The sequence below is a fragment of the Equus asinus genome, chromosome 4 (genome assembly GCF_041296235.1).
Source record: "Equus asinus isolate D_3611 breed Donkey chromosome 4, EquAss-T2T_v2, whole genome shotgun sequence".
Classification (NCBI taxonomy): domain Eukaryota; kingdom Metazoa; phylum Chordata; class Mammalia; order Perissodactyla; family Equidae; genus Equus; species Equus asinus.
Genome location: NC_091793.1, coordinates 43869895 through 43883529, shown reverse-complemented (window position 1 = coordinate 43883529; position 13635 = coordinate 43869895). Strand labels below are relative to the sequence as shown.

Below are 13635 nucleotides of genomic sequence, written 5' to 3'. Positions count from 1 at the left end.
TTTCAGTTTGTGAGTGTCTTTAGATCTGAAGTCTGTCTCTTGTATGCAGCATATATATGGGTCTTTTTTTAAAAATCAAATTGGCCACCGTATGCCCTTTGATCAGAGTATTTAGTCCATTGACATTTAAAGTAGCTATTGATAAGAATGTACTTATTTCCATTTTTTTACTTTTTTCTGGGTGTTTTAGTAGTTCTTCTCTGTTCTTCTCTTGCTCTCTTCTCTTATGGTTTGATGGTTTTATTTAGTATCATGTTTGGGTTCCTTTCTCTTAATTTTTTGTGCATTTATTAGAGGTTTCTGGTTTGTGATTACCATGAGGTTCATATACAGCAATCTATATTAAATTGATGGTCTCTTAAGTTCGACCTGTTGCTAAAAGCTCTACTCTTTTACTCCCCTTCTCCCACATTTTATGTTTTTTGTGTGCGTGTATGAGGAAGATTGGCCCTGAGCTCACATCTGTTGCGAATCTTCCTCTTTTTTTTTGCTTGAGGAAGATTGGCCCTGAGCTAACATCTGTGCCAATTTCCCTTTATTTTATGTGGGATGTCTCCACATTGTGGCTTGATAGCAGTGCTAGGTCTGCACCCAGAACCTGAACCTGTGAACCCTGAACCATCAAAGTGGAGCATGCAAACTTAACCACTCTGCCACCAGGCTGGCCCCACATTTTATGTTTTTCATATCATATCTAACCTTTTTTCTGCATATGTACCCATTACCCTCTTATAATGGAAATAAATAATTTTAGTACTTTTGTCTTTTGACCTTCATATAACTTCATAGGTGGTTGATCTGCTACCTTTACTGTATATTTGCCTTTACTAGTAATTTTATTTATTTATTTTTGATAATTTTCTTATTCTTATTTGTGGTCTTTTCTTTTCCACTTAAATAAGTCCCTTTAGCATTTCTTGTGAGGCTGGTTTCTCAGTGATACACTCCTTTAGTTTTTTTTGTGTCTGGAAAACTCTTTATCTCTCCTTCCATTCTGAATGACAACCTTGCTTGGTAGAGTATTCTTGGCTGTAGGTTTTTTTCCTTTCAGCACTTTAAATATATTGTGCTACTCCTGTCTAGTCTGTAACGTTTCTGCTGAGAAGTCATCCTTATGGGGATTCCTTGTATGTAACTTATTGCTTTTCTCTTGTAGCTTTTAGGATTCTCTCTTTTTCTTTAATTCTGACATTTTAATTATGTTTCTTGGTGTGGACCTCTTTGGGTTCATCTTGTTTGATGCTCTCTGTGCTTCCTGTACCCGGATGTCTGTTTCCTTTCTCAGGTTAGGAAAGTCTCCAGGTATTATTTCTTCAAATAGATTCTCTGCCCCTTTGTCTCTCTCTTTTCCTTCTGGGACACCTATAATATGGATGTTAGTGTGCTTGACATTGTCCCAGAGGTCCCTTAAACTGTCTTCATTCTTTGTAATTCTTTTTTCTTTTATCTGTTCAGTTTGGGTGATTTCCTCCAGTCTTTTGTTCAGCTCACTGATCTGTTCTTCTGTATCATCTTCTCTGCTATCAAGTCCTTCTAGTAAATTTTTCATTTCTGTTATTGTATTCTTCATTTCTGATTGGTTCTTTTTTTATATTTTCCAGTTCTTTGTTGAAGTTCTCACTGAGTTCATCCAGTCTTCTCCCATCATCAGTGAGCATCCTTATGACTATTAGTTTGTACTCTTTATCAGGTAGATTGTTTAACTCTGCTTCATTTAGTTCTTTTTCTGATGATTTGTCCTGTTCCCTTATTTGGAACATAGTCCTTTGTCTCCTCATTTTGCCTCTTTCTCTGTGCTTATATCTATGTATTAGGTAGGTCAGCTATGTCTCCTGAGATTGGAGGAGTGGCCTTATGTAAGAGATGCCTTATGAGGCCTAGTAGCGTGCTTCCCTCTCATCACCAGTTCCAAATGTTCCAGGAGTGTCCCCTGTGTGGGCTACGTGTGTCCTGTTGTGGCAGGGTTGCTCTTACTGCAGGTGCCTGGGGAGGCTAGGCTGTCCCCCTGGTTGACTAGTTTTAATGCTCAGCTGTGTGTGGCTGCTATGGTCCCTTCAGTCACTTTGTTGGGTGTGGGGAGCTCTAGCACAGTTGCACAGGCTGCAAGTCTAATAGCACATTCCTGTTGCACTTTTTCTGTTAAGTGAGTAGGCCCCTGGTGTGGCTGGTTGCTAGACTAAGGGACTTACAATTGCTGTAGGCCTCCAGCCTGCAAGGCTGTTGTCAGCTCCCAGGAGTGCAGCTGGGTGGGGCTGGCCCCAGGTGTGGCAGCACACTATTGTTTCAGGCATTTGAAAGTGGAGCCAATCCCCTATGTGGCTGTCTGAGAAGCACAAGTCTGTGCAGCTGACAAGCCCCACTGCCCACAGGCCCACACACCCCATCAACACAGTCCTGCCCCTTTCATGCACCCTGACCTACTGAATCAGGCCCACCTGCCCTGCTGCAGAGGCCCCCACATGCTCTGCCAATGCAGGTCCACCCCTCACACATGCCCTGCCCCTCAGAGACAGACCCACTCATCAGGCTGCAGAGGTCCCACGTACCCTGCCTATGCAGGCACCCAAGTTGCCCGTGGGCTTGCTGTTGGGTGGGGCCAGTACCTATAGTGGGCTGCCTGTCCTGGCTGAGCTGGATTAAATCAGTACTCTAGTTGGTGGGGTGGACCCCTGAGCTAACAGGTCAGGGGAAGTACCCAAAAGCATCTGCCAGTGTCTGGGTTAGCATGCTGGTATTAGTCACAGCAATGGCTGCCACCAATATCTCAGTCCCTGGAGAGGTGGTCCCATCCTGGAGAGATCTTACCTCTCACCCAGATGCATCCTGAGTCTATCAAGTGAGTCTCTTTTCACCAAAGGACCATGCACCTTTCTTTCTGGTGATTTTGTGTTGCTTTCCTAAATGGGTAGATTTGTGCTTGGGCCCTTTAAAAGTAGGCTTTTCTTTCCCTTACGTTTCATAGTTTTTCTGGGGGCATTCCCTGTTGTTGTTAATAGCCAGCAAAGCTAGATATTATGACACTTATCTCGGTTGTGCTGAGTCCAAAACCTGCTTGTTTTGGCAAAGCTCTCCTGCTCAGATCCCCCACTCCTCCAGGGAAGGCTTCATACCTTAGGATTGCTCCCAGCCAGCTGTGCAGTGCCACAGCTAGAAAGTGGCTTTTTTTTTTCCCTCCAGAAAGGAATTTCTGCCTCTTCCATCTGAGTCAGCACTGTCCCTACTTGTGGGGGTTCTTTTTATCTAGTTTTCAGTTCTCTTGCAGGGGTAATTGTTCCAAGAGCAGTGGTAAATTTGTTGTGTCCATGGGAGGAGGTGAGTTCAGAGTCCTCTTATGCCACCTTCTTGACACCAGATCCTAGATATTTAAAAAAAAATCACATTTTTCAGTTTCCTGTAACCAGGACAGAGACTTTGGTTCTGCCAATCAGAATATGCTCCTTTGAGAACTTCAATTCCAAAGTTAGTTATGTGAGGAAACTGCTAGGACATCTGGCATCTATTTTGCCCTGAGGGAGGCAGAGGCAAAACTTCTCTGGGATTGGTAGCAGCAGGTCCCACAGGTCCACAGCAGATCCCTTGCAGACTAGTTCCACAGTACGGGTCTGGGAGATGTTCCTGGAGACTCAGCCCAAAGTTCCTTCCAAAGATTGTCCAAGATGCCTAACTCCCAATAATAAGTACTTTCTTGATGATGACTTTCTAGCTGGACTTATTCCCCAAATTCCAGATTCAAGTTGCCCACATGGCCTTGCCACATAAACATCCAATGAACCCCACCTCTTGGTATTTGTGTCCTTGTATAATCCTCTTTCCTTGAGTGTCGGAAGGCTAGGCGTATTGACTCACTTCTAATGATTAGAATATGGCAGACATGATGGAATGTCACTCTGAGAATATGTAATAAAAAGACTGCGGCTTCTGTTTTGGGTCCTTTACCTGGAGAAAGCCAGCTGCCCTGTCATGATGCAGCCCTGTGGAGAGGACCATGTGGTGAGAGACCAAGTTCTGCAAAATAAGATGTGAGTGAGATGGAAAGCAGATCCCCTCACTCTCAGTTGTGCTTTCAAATGAGACCACAGCCCCAGCCAACAGCTTGACAGCAACCTCATGAGAGACCTTGAGCCAGAGGCACCCAGCTAAATTGCACCTAATTTTTGACTCACAGAAACTGTGAGATATTTAATGTTTGCTGTCTTTCAGCTGCTAAGTTTGGGATAATTTGTTATGCAGCAATAGCTAACTAACGCAGGTGTCATAAATTTAACTTGTCTAAAACCAAACTCCTGATCGTCAACCGTGTCCCCAACATGCTCCTCCTCTCTTGGGCTTCCCCATCTCAGTAAATCACTACCCTATCCTTCCAGTTGCTGAGGCCAAAAACGTGGAGTCCTCCTTGACTTCTTTTACTCTCTCATGACTGATAGCCAAGCCACCAGCAGTTCCTGTCAGCTCCATCTTCAAAATATTTCTCAGATCTGACTATTTCTCATCATCTCTGCTACTACAACCATGGACCAAACCATTATCACCTCTGATATGGATTATTGCAATCATGTCCCCACTGGTCTTCTTTCTTCCACTTTTATCCCTCTGGAGTCTATTTTCAACACAGCCAAAGTGATCCATTTAAAAGTCAGATCATTGTACTCCTTTACTCAAAGCTCTCTGTGGTTCCTCATCTCCCTCCTAGTAAAGACAAAGTCTTTATAATGACTTGGAAGGCCCTGTATGGTCTGACCTTATCTCCTACACTCTTCCCTTTGCTCTCTTCCCAAACTATACTGGACAAACGCTGCTCCATCTCAGGGCCTTTGCACCTGTGTTCTTCAGCCAGAAGGCCTGGACCCACCTGACTGTGAGGAAGGGACTTTGTCTATTTTGTACATTGCTCTATCCCCAACCTCTAGAATCGTGCCCAGTTCATAATAGGTCTTTAAGTATTCATTGAATAAATGTGTAAATTTAGATAGAGTGGATGCTGTGCTCTGCAGCTAAAAGCGCTGATCGATTCCTAGGATCTGTCGTTTTCTCTGTTTCCCTAAGTTCTTTGTGCAGTAGCTCCTCCTTTGATGTCCTGTGATTGTTAGTTACCTGTTTGTATTTAATAATGAAACACTAGGTTCATTCATTTAGATAGTTGGCATGATTTTCTCTCTCTTTACTGGCCTCGCTTCTGAATGAGAGGGCTGACTATACCATGTGTGTATATATCTGCTTCTATGCGTGGCGGGGGGAGGTGGGGTTGGGGGGGGGGGCCTGCTGGGCACATCCAATGGCAGGCTTCACTAAAAGTTTTCACTAAAGCATGACCAGGTTAGGAAGAGGCAGATATACTGTGTCTTCCCCAAAATGTCAAAATGAGGATGGTTCTCTCTACTTTGAGGACTCAACTACCATTGGAAGAATGCTAAATTGTCCTAGCTCAAGTGTTTAGAGGATATTTCTAAGTTTTCACCCTGGGGGCAAATGCCACCCTCCTTAGTAGGGGTGAAGGAAGCTGGTACTTGATCTTTTTCTATAACTTCCATCAACACCTGCTCTCCCACATTTGTGCTTTGTACCTGCTGACTCTGGAGTCGCCTGGAGGCAAGAACGGTACCATGTGTCTTGGGATGGGGCTCCTTCTCTGCTCTTTCGTGTTACTTCATCCCCTCCTCATCCTCTTGGTGTTCACAGACATGTGGGTGCCTACTTCCTTTTCAATTCTCAGCATTTTATGACTTTATTCTCTTTAATTCTTCTTTGCTATCATTTCAATGAGTTTTCAGGAACAAGGGATGGTAAACTCAATTGCTCACTATGTCGTCTTCAACCAGAAGACACTGCATTATATTGTAATTTTTATTTCTTGCCGACCCCACTGTATGGTAGTTTTATTTTTCTACTTGCCTTTATTTTCTTTTACCAGAAGCTTTGGCTCCTGATGTTGTGAAATTTTATAATGATAGGCCTCTCGGTGGAGGCATTTTTAATTCATTGTACTAAACACACAGAGTCCTTCCTTTACTTCTGGGAAAATTTCCACTATTTTCAATAATTTTCTATTCACTGTTTTATCTTCCTGCAATTCCTATTAGTTAGAAATTGTCCCTCCTTGGTAGATTAACCACCTCTCTCATCCTTCTTGTTTTCTATCTTTGTATTCTTTTTCTCTTTATCTTCTTCCTGTGAGGTTTCTTTATCTCCCGATCCTTCATTTGGATTTATTCTGGCTATTCTATTTTTAATTTCCAGGAGCTCTTTTTTTTCTCTATTTGTTCCCTGGTGTTGGCATTTCTTGTTTCATGAATACAATATCCTCTTTTACCCCTTCAAAGACACCACCTCTCCTTGGTGTTTTTGTTTGTTTTACTATTTCCTGTGGATTTATTTTTTTCTCTTCGCTTTGTGTTCTCTCATTTGTTTTAGACGGCTTTTCCAAGTATTTGGGGATTCCTAGCTGTATGCTTTGTTAAAAGATAAACTGAGGCATATTAAACATTTTAAGAGTTTGAACAAAAATGGATTTTAAATTGGGCGGCACCAAACTGGAAGTGGTTAGATGCACTCTGCTGATGGGAGCCGGGGAAAAGACTTACAAAGTGCAGAAGCAAAGAAAGGAAATTATTGGGGCCAGCCTGGTGGCGCAGTGGTTGAGTTCAGCACGTTCTGCTTCAGCGGCCTGGGGTTCCTAGGTTTGGATCTTGGGTGTTGGCCTACACTGTTCATCAAGCCATGCTATGGCAGCATCCCACGTACAAAATAGAGGAAGATGGGCACAGATGTTAGCTCAGGGCCAATCTTCCTCACCAAAAACGAAAGGAAATTATTTGATTGGCTGTAGCTTAATGCCTAGTTGGCTGTGATTGGTTGTCTTTAGCATTTTGATTTCACAACCTGAGGCATTTACAGGCTTAGATTTTGGTCTGCTTACGCAGGCTGTCACGGCATTAGAGCTATCTCGGCCTAAAGGCCTCCTTGTTTACTTAATTTAACAGCTTATATTCAAGCATGGGTTTCATTTGTTGACTAATGAATTTCACTGTTGGATAATTAGGACAATTGGGCATTTCTATTGAGGTTATTCCTCTGAGATCCCAAGTGACATGTATATTGCAAGAGGCTTATTCCCATATTGGGAAGCAAGGAATAAGAGTCAATCATGGAATGGCAAACATCAGCAATAAAGTATCATTTCCCCCTAAACATAACTTCCCCCCAAGATACTGAGTTATGCCCTTCCTGTATTTTACTGTTATTATCCTATAATCTGTGACCAACTTGAAGACAAGTACTGTTATTTATTCACCTTGATATTCCTCAATGCTCAATAAATGCACATGGAATGAATGAATGAATGAATGAATGAATGAATGAATAAGCTAAGCCTGGTGGGGATTTACTTAGAGCCTTGCCCAGTACCTTGAATGACACCAACACAATAATGTTGACTAACTAACTGCTGATGGTGTCAGAGGTCCCTGCCGGGGCCCTGAGTGAGCCACGCCAGGTGAGGCAGCTCAGACCTAATGCGACCAAGACAAGGGTACGCGTGTGCCCAGGGCCCGGCAGGAGGAAAGTCACCTCTGCTGTGCTGTGTGTTGCTGCTTATTCTGAACAATGAGGTGAAGTTCGCTGTTGGATCCTTTTTGCCAAAACTAAACACGGAGATAATGGCTTCTAACTCTACGGTGATTCCACGCCACCATTGTGTCTACTTGGTTCAGATATTTTCTCCTTGTATACTTTGCACATTTAAGTGCTATCGGTGTTGTGTCAGCCATGTCATTTTGCCATTTCATTAACCTGAAGAGCCACTGGTCATCTGAAAATGTGCCCTCTTTGAGACCTGTGGTGAACATCATACTCTTTCCCATCTAGGAAAAGGAACATTATCCCTATTCAAGTCAGTTTGTGTCATATTTTCCCCAATGCCAAGATAATTAACATTTTTAACAGGCATTCTGAAGACTTTCTGGAAGGATAAATAGATGGTGCCTTTCCCATTTCAGCACCTATCATTCACTTGCATCATGCTGAGTAAGATAATGATGGATAAAGGCAAAAATGTTCCCTTCAGAGCTGTTCAGTCTAGCGGTGGAAAAACACACAAACATAACCAATCTAGGTTTGGCAAATGTTATATTAGTACTCACACCTCAGAAACAGTATTTAGGGGATGGAGAATAAACCAGTGGTCTCTCTGTGCCCCCAGAGGGGTGTACTCAGAGCTTCTGAATGCCTCTCAGATATATAAGGAACACTGAAAATCCCCAAAATTACCTTGTGCTTTGCTTTCATCACTTCCAATTCAGATTTGTAAATTAACAAACGGAAATCCGAAGTGACAGGCAGGTGTGAAAGAGAACTCAAAGAAACAGCTGCTTTACGGAATAATATTGAAAATGTATAAAAGCTGTTAATAAATAAAAAGAAGCCCATATGTGTATTTTTAAAAATCCAAAACACTTCTTTCCTGGCTTCTTCACAATCCGTAAGTGTAAATAGCTTTTTTTTTTTTTTAATTAACCAAATCTGCCCAGATTTCCAAAGACACTCAAGGAAGCATAAAGGATAAGATATGAGTTAATGTAAAAGATGAAGTGAGACATGATGGCTGTTAAGAAGGAAAGTGGAGCAAGCGTGAGTGACAGAACTGAGGCTCAGGAATGTAGTTGGGGAGGGAAGCTGAGGAAGGAGGCGGGCTTGACACACCAGAGCAGCTTGAGTGAAACGCCTCAGCTGAGCCCTCGGATTCTCAGTTCTCTTGGGGGATGAATAGGTTGAGGGGGCTCTGAGCCTCCTCAGCCCGCTTCCACCAAAACCAAGAAAGACCAAAGCAGCCCTGGGTGTGTCTTTCAGACTGGACTTCTGCCTAGGATTTCACGGGAACCCAGCATTTGGCAGCTCGTGCAAAGTTTCATTGAAACTTGCATCGGCACAAAGAGCCACTCAAGAGGGTGGATGGTGCCCGTATACAGCACCTTCCTGAATCAGCGCCTAAATCAGGACCAAATCACAAAAAGAGGCAGCATCATGCAAACGAAACACACAGACCTCGGAAGTCCTGGCAGGTATTCGATAAACTAAACAGAGCAAGCAGAAGCCAGCAGCATCCAGGGCTCCCGAGGAAAGGCTAGAGCCAACGAAATCATGGAAGATCAATATCCTACCCTGGATGGCAATCTCAATTCCGTACCGGGGAGGAAACGACATAGAAATCCACGCAGAAGAAGGCTCCAAAAGCACGGCTGTTGGTCAAGGCTTTAAACCTCAGAATTAGAGACAGGTTCTTTTAAGGATTTGAGAAGAAAGGAAACATTGCGGGATGTAAGAACAAAACAAATTTGGAGTTTACCCCTTAAACTATAGAGAAAGCACAGGAAGGCTTTGTGGGAAAGGTTACACACAGTTAAGAGAAATGGGGTTGTCAGGATTCACGCAGGGTTGGCCAGGTTGACCTTTCAGGGTCAGGTTGACCTTTAATCTGACCTTTAACATAGACCAAGCTGACCTTTTATTGAGAAGCCAAAGGGCGTTTGTCAGAGGTGGTGAAACAATTTGTCACCCTCAAATCCTGCAGCTGCAAGAACTTTCATGAGGGCACGGCAGACGTGAATGAGATGAAGGCTCTTCTTAAAGAGAAGCTGCCTAGCACATTCCCAGAGGCCATGGGTAATGAAGGACCATTAACGTCTACAAATCAGATCACAAAAATATGAGAGGCACAGATATAAACGTGACTCCTAAAAGGATTTCCGATGACTGGGTTAATCCACACCCCTGGTCTCCACGGCATTCACAGTAGGATCCCAACAATTATGTTTTAAATGATAAATCAATGTGGCAGGCACTGTGCTAGACACTGGAAATATGGGGGTAACAACACAGACATGTTTTTTAAAGTCCTGTGGATTGAGAGTACAGAATGAAGAGAAATCAAGACGTTAAAATTTACTGCAGCAGCCATGCAAACAAAGAGAAAAAGCAAGCCACTGTAACAATGAAAAATGTACTTACGAGGCGGTGAAAAATATAAATATATGGCTTATATTTAAGTTGAAAAGATGAAACATTCTGGATAAAGAAGAGCCACTGATGGAAGTAAGAACAAAATCTAACAGTTACTGAAAGGGATACACTTAAAAGTGAAAGCTAGGGCTGGCCCCGTGGCCAAGTGGTTAAGTTCATGCTCTCTGCTTCGGTGGCTCAGGGTTTCGCCAGTTCAGATCTTGGGTGTGGACCTAGCACTGCTCATCAAGCCATGCTGAAGCGACGTCCCACATAGCACAACTAGAAGGACCTACGACTAGAATATACAACTATGTACTGGGGGGCTTTGGGGAGAAGAAGAAGAAGAAGAAGAAGAAGAAGAAGAAGATTGGCAATAGATGTTAGCTCACGGCCAATGTTTAAAAAAAAAAAGGTGAAATTTATATGAGGGCTGGCCTTGTGGCCTAGTGGTTAAGTTCAGTGTGCTCCATTTTCAGTTCCCAGGCTTGGACCTATACCACTCATTGGCAGCCATGCTGTGGCGGTGACCCACATACAAAATAGAGGAAGACTGGCACAGATGTTAGCTCAGGGCAAATCTTCCTCAGGTAAAATAAAAAAGAAGAAGAAAGAAGATAGTCATATGTAAACTAAAAGAAGGGGTTAAACTATGTGAAAAGCTCAGCCTATAATAGCTTACTATCCTACAAAATGTAATGAGGTCTTGCAGTATAAATACCGTAATTCTTCTTGATATGTTGTTAAGGTTGATGAACAGATAGTTTATACACAAGATGGGAAAATGCACAATTTTCCTAGCAATATAAGAAAAAATAATAAATTGAGACATCTTCTAGGCACCATTACTCATGGTTTCAACTAACGAAAATAAAGCAATAAAGTCCAATGCTGGCAATCAGGAGAAATATGTATTCATATTACAGTGCCTAGTGGTGCTGTAAATGGGTTTTATCTTTCTGGGGACAATAAGGAAACATCGCAACAAGAACTATAAAATTATTCATCTCCTTTGTTCTGGTAACTCTACTAAATCTCAAGGAAATATCCTCTAAAGAAAATTAAAGTGTTTTTTTTAATAACAACATTCACTTTAGTGTTGTTCATAATTTTTTAAAAATTAAAGAAATAATCCAAATTCTCAAAGTTAAGGGGTAGTTAAAATAAGCCATGGGATGTTGACTTAGCTACAGTTATTGAAACAATAAGCAAATGTCTACATAGGATCATGAGGGATAAACAGTCCAGAATTGCCTCGCCACAACTTTGAAAAACTTAGAAAAATGGACAAAATATAGGCAACAACTGTTTTCAGACGTTGGACAACAGCATTAATGGACTGTGATTCCTGAGAAAAAGCAACAATTGAGGCGAGGGCTACCATTGCCAAGGCTTTCTGTCTGGAGGTAATTCCCAGACTGTGGCCTACAGAGGGGAATCCAGACTCAGTCCACCCAGTCTCTTGGAGTTGAAGAGATGGACTAACGTTCTGAGAGGCCAAGGTGGCTAGAATTGGCAGAGTAGGGTACCAGGTACCCGAGTGACAAGAGCTACACTGAAAAAGAGCTTCATAGATTTAGATGGAGGTCCTCTTGAGTTTGACTGAATATCAGTGAGCGCCTGTGCAGAGTAAAATCCCAAAGTCGACAAGAACAACTTCCAAGGAAAGGACAATTGCTAGGGAACTCTACAAAAAATAATTCCCAGAAGTGACACAGTGCCAGGAACTATTTGAGTTGGCTCTAGTCAGAGTTAAAGATCTTACTGAATATTCAGGGCACTAAGTAGGATCCTCAGAAAGGCCGCACCTTACAAATGGGGCTTAATTCGCTCTAGAACAAAGGCGACTCTAGACCCATCCTAAATGAGTTTAAAGACAAACCACAAATGGATCAATCTAACCCACAAGTACTACAAATAGGAACAAATAGGGATTTTTCATAAAGACAAAGGGTTAATTCATCAAGAGGACATAACAATATCAAATATATATGCACCTAATTTTAAAAACTTCATATTATGAAAACGTATGAAGCAAAAATTGATAGAACTTCAAGGAGAAATAGACAAACACAATTATAATAGGAGATTTCAACATTTTTCTCAATAATTGATGAAACAATATAGATATGGAAGACTTGAACAACATCATCAGCCTACTTGACCGAGTTGACAGTTACAGAACCCTGCACCCAATACCAGCAGAATACACATTCTTTTAAGGTGCACAGAGAATAGACACCAAGATTGACCCTATTCAGGACCACAGAATAAGTCTCAGTAAATGTAAAAGGACTGAGATCATACAGTTATGTTTTCTGGCCACAACAGAATTAAACTAGAAATGAAAGGCTGAAAGATATATGAAAAATTGCCAACATATTTCTAAGTAACCCATGAGTCAAAGGAGAAATCACGAGGAAAATCAGAAAATACTTTGAACTGAATGACAATGGAAACAGAACTTACCAAAATGTATGGAATGGAGCTAAGGTAGTACCTAGAAGGAAAATTATAGCTTTAAGCGCTGTATCAGTACAGAAGAAAGGAGTCAAAGGAATAATCTAAGGTTCTACTGTAAACTAGAAAAAGAAGGACACATTAATCCCAAGGCTAGAAGAAGAAAGTGAAATAAGAAAGATGAGGGCACAAGACAGGGAAATTGAAAGCAGAAACGCAACAAGAGAAAATCAGTGAAACGAAAGCTCGTTCTTAGAATCAATGAAACTGACAAATTTTGAGCCAGACTATTGAAGCAAAAAGAGAAGACACTAACCACCAGTAAAAAGGGGGATATGATTACATATCCAAACAGACATTAAAGTAATATTATGAACAACTTTATGCCAATAAATTCAGCAACTGAGAGGAAATGGACATATTCCTGAGAAGACGTAAACTACCAAAACTCAGTCAAGAAAGAGTAGGTAACGTGAAGTAGCTGTGTATCTATTAAACAAAATGAATCTGTAATTAAAGGTCTTCTCACACTGAAAATTTCAGGTTCAGATGGCTTTATAAGTAAGTTCTACTTACCATTTGCAGAAGAAATAACACAGTTTCTACACAGATTCTTCCAGAGAATAGAAGGGACACTTCCTAAGTCACGTTATGAGGTCAGCATTACCCTAACACCAAAACCAGATGAAGACGTTACAAGAAAAGAAAACTACAAGGCAACAGACCCCATGAACATACAGCAAAATCCTTAATCAAATAGCAAACTGTCCACCTCAATGTGCTGATGAAGGGCGTCTACAAAAGACCGACGGCTGGCATCATACTTACAGTCAAACACTGTTAAGAAAATGAAAAGGCAAGCCACGGACTGGAGAAAATATTTGCCAAACACATTTCTGATAAAGGACTTTTATGCAAAATTGATAAAGAGTTCTTACAACTCAATAACAAGATGAACAAGCCAATTTTTAAAATGGGCAAAAGATTTGAATAAACACTTCTCCAGAGAAGATATGTAATGTGTATATAAAATAATATAAAGTTGATAAATATACATCAATGTGTTATTCATGTGCATACAATGGAAAGAATCAGAAACGAATCAGAAATCAATTTTGAGTTCAATATTCACTGAAATATTTTTAAATAAAGGTATTTTTAAAACAAACATTTTTCATAAAAGCT

At 41.4% G+C, this 13635-nt stretch overlaps 1 long non-coding RNA gene across 1 annotated transcript in view; it reads right to left on the bottom strand.

Annotated features, from left to right (window-relative positions):
* Nucleotides 1-9316, bottom strand: part of LOC139045059 (uncharacterized) — a 50689-nt gene extending 41373 nt beyond the window's left edge. The window contains exon 1 of the long non-coding RNA XR_011502674.1: nucleotides 9153-9316. This is a non-coding gene — a long non-coding RNA (uncharacterized lncRNA). The remainder of the gene's footprint in view (nucleotides 1-9152) is intronic.
* Between the last annotated feature and the right edge of the window lie 4319 nt (nucleotides 9317-13635).